Raw genomic sequence first — 3,744 nt, forward strand, 5'->3', positions numbered from 1 at the left:
ACTAATAGGAAGTCATATTTTCTATCACATTTATAGGGCCAATGTTGCATGATAAAGAGAGACTAAATGGTTGATTTAAAATGACCACAATCCATCAAATGTTGGACATGAGAACATAAACGTTGTTTGTTGTTGTTGTTATGTGCTGTCGAGTCAGACCCAACTCATAGCGACCCCTCCTGGGTTTCTGAGGCAGTATCACTATGGATGTAGATTGCCCCATCTTCCTTCCAAAGAGTGGCTGGTGGGTTTGAAACACCAGCCTCCTGGTTAGCAGTCAAGTGCCTTCAGCACTATGCTACCAGAGCTCCCAAACATTGTTTAGCAGATATTAATTTGCCCTTAGTAATGTTATGGGATATGCATATGGGAACCTGTTGGATAGTCATAGCTTTGACTTACCTTCTAAGAACCTGGTTGTTATTAGTGCCGTTGAGTCAGCCCCTGAGTCAGCATTGGGGCATTGTCATCCAGAGTTTTCATTGGCTGATTTTTCAAAAGCAGAGAGCCAAACTTCTCTTGGGTTAGAAGCTAGTCATGGGGACACCTGCACCTCAGTGCAGACCCTCCCAGATGTTTTACATGGTGGTGAGTCTCAGTAGTTGATGGTGTTGAGAAGCAGGACATAAAGGAGGAGCCGGCAGAGCTGAGTCAAGGCTCCTCTTAAAGATGCCCATGCTGTGCCTGTCCCCAGCCTCTAACATAATGTCCTTTGAAAATGAGGTTATGGTAGTTATGTGGTCCTTTGAACAGTTGTGTGTCATTGAATCAATTCCAACTCACAGTGACACTTTGGACAGAGTAGAACTGCCCCACAGGGTTTTCAAGGTTGTAATCTTTATGGGATCAGATCTTCAGGTCATTTCTCCCATGGAGCCAGGTGTGGCTTCAAACTGCTGACCTTTTGGTTAGCAGCTGAGAGCTTAACCATTGTGCCACCAGTGTTACTCCTTTAAACAGACACCATAATAATCTTATCTATACATCAGTTAATGTCTTTGTTTATGCTTCTGATGCTTCTCCATTTAATGATCAATATAATTGACCTTAATTAGGAAGAAGGGACCATAATTCTTTCTATAAATATAAGAATTGGCCTTAGAGGTAATGGAGGGGCAGGAGAATGTCACTGCAAAGCAAAATGCATCCTGAGCACTGCGTGGGTTGAGGCCACTCTTGCCAGCCACCGAGCCTTAGCCAGGCAGCATGCAGAGAGCTTTACATGTGTGGTGATAACGAAACTAACCAGAGCTCCTTCTTGCTCTTCTATCCCTCTCATGACTACACCCAGCCCCAGGTTGTAACGAGTCACTCAAAAAGAGAGGCCTGGGCTCCAGCTCTAATATCAGCAACTCTGGAATAGCTCTACTGGTATTTTTTCCCAGATCAATGAGGAGGGGAAAAAAAAAAAAGTTTACAAAGTATTGCTTTGCTTGCCTTAAGAGATTTTAAAGGCTAAGAATATTTTTACACCTACAGAATTGCACAGAAGTGGATGGACTCAAGTTTCTATATGCAAAATGCTCACATAAATTCCTGTTTCAAAGATTCAAAAATGTATTTATGTATCTATATCCTCATGTGTAAAACAATGATGTGGGTTATTATTCGGGAGGGGATAAGAAGGTGATCTGACTAGAAGAATGTCACTGCTGATAACCATTAAAGCAAGGGTCAGAAAAACTTGGGCTCTCTCACATGATTTAGGCACAATTCTAAAACCAATCATTATTTCCTAGGGCATAATAACTTCTGTAGGTTTATTTCAAAATTAACAAGGGATGACTACATATTTCTTTTCTTTTCACTTCTTTGACTAACATAGATATTTTTACGAAAATTCTTAAATGTTGAAGGGCATATCCTCTTATTACTACAGGGAGGACTTTTTTTTTCCTCAATGTATTTGAAATAACATTGCAAATTGATTCCCTTTAGATCTTAACACTGTAGCAGAAGGCCATTTTAAAGGGACTACCTTAAAAGAACAATGACAACATAAATGGCTCCTTTCTTTGCCATACCAAACATGTATCCCCTACAAAGAAGAGACCAGGAGGCAATGCTTAAACCATCATGTTTCAACAAACTTATCAATATTCCATTAACTGATGTCCATAAATAAACTTTTATTGGACCAAAAAAAAATCCATTAAACTGAAGGAACTTTCAAAAATCATTTCTTAATGAATCCAAGTGATAATGCATAGAATACAGGCAGCCTTAAACAACGAATCCAGCTCTGAAGAAATGTCTGTCAAACTGGAGAGAATATGAGTAAGGCCAGGTGTTACTTTTCAGCATGTCATTTCATAGAGATTCTAGTGATCTCCTCTAAGTTATTCTAATTTTCATTTCTGTTCACTCAGTCTTCATTTATTGCAATCTTTTCCATGTGCCAGATACTTAACAATAATCAGCATGGCAGCAGTGTCCCTGCCTTTGTGGAGGACAAGTCCTTACAACCAAACTTGCCTTCCCTGGAATGGACTTCAAGTAAAGGGTTTCTGAATAAACTATAATAGCATTGTCTTTAAAGTCAAGCACGTGGAAGAGAGAATTGTAATTATTTATAATACTTGTTTCATCTCCCCCTGCCCCCAGGAAGTGAGTTGTGTGTACACAGAGGAAATACAAAGAACATCACATATTAAAAGCATGGAAATGGTTTCAACAAAGCTGTTCTTGTTGTTAGGGGCCATCAAGTTGGCTCTGACTCATGGCAACCCCGTGTACAACAGAACAAAACACTGCCTAGTCACACACCATCTGCATGATTCTTGCTATACTTGAGTCCATAGTTGCAACCACCATGTCAAACCATCTCATCGAGGGTCTACTTGTTTGATGACCCTCTACTTTAGCAAGCATGATACCTTTCTCCAGCGAATTGTCCCCTCTGGCAACATGACAAAAGTTCTTGTTGTTAGGTGCCATCGAGTCACTTGTGACTCATAGTGACCCCAGGCACAGCAGAAAGAAACACTGCCCGATCCCATGCCAGCTCCATGATCCTTGCTATACTTGAGCCCATTGTTGCAGACAAAGTCTGGCCATTCTCACTTCCAAGGAGCATTCTTCATTCTTGCAGTCAATGGTATTTTTATTATTCTTCTCCTACACCATAATTCACAGGCATCAACTCTTCAGTCTTCATTAGTCATTGTCCAGCTCTCCCATGCGTAAGGCAACTGCAAATACCATGGCTTGCGTTAGGTGCACCTTAGTCTGCAAAATGATATATTGGCTTCTTAACTATTTAAAGAGGAAATCCGGCAAGATGGAGGACTAAGCAGAAAGACTGCACAGACCCTCTTCAACAAAGAAAAGGGAAACCAATTAACACAGACACAGAAGATACTCCTAGAGCCTTGAAGGGAAGGATATAGAAGTGGACTAAACCCCAACTAGCAAAACAATTTGCGTGAAAATACCAAAAAAGGAGACAGACAGAGCTGCAGTCTGGCAGTGATCCTGAGCAATCCTGACGGCACAGACAGCTTGGAGATTCCCGAAGTGCTGGTAGGACCTAAGAATTAACCTAAAAATCACCCTACTAGCAAGGGACTGCACGGAGGACTGTGCACGCTGGCTGGAGAACAAGCGGAGAAGGTGAAGAGAAAGGTGTGCTGAACTGTGGACTTTTGCCAGTCTGGAGGATGCCACAATTTTGAAGGTTTAAAAAGCGGCTTGACTATTTTGGATATTTAAAGAGACAGCACTCTCGCAGATTCCTGGGGCTTA

The 3,744-nt window shown here is 41.3% G+C and overlaps 1 protein-coding gene across 1 annotated transcript in view; it reads left to right on the top strand.

Moving 5' to 3' along the window:
* Positions 1 to 3,744, top strand: part of PDE4D (phosphodiesterase 4D) — a 1,343,868-nt gene that overhangs the window by 630,020 nt on the left and 710,104 nt on the right. The gene's annotated exons all lie outside the window — the stretch shown is intronic.

This window comes from Orycteropus afer, unplaced genomic scaffold (assembly GCF_000298275.1).
Source record: "Orycteropus afer afer isolate SDZICR_OR568_19922 unplaced genomic scaffold, OryAfe1.0 scaffold00122, whole genome shotgun sequence".
Classification (NCBI taxonomy): Eukaryota; Metazoa; Chordata; class Mammalia; order Tubulidentata; family Orycteropodidae; genus Orycteropus; species Orycteropus afer.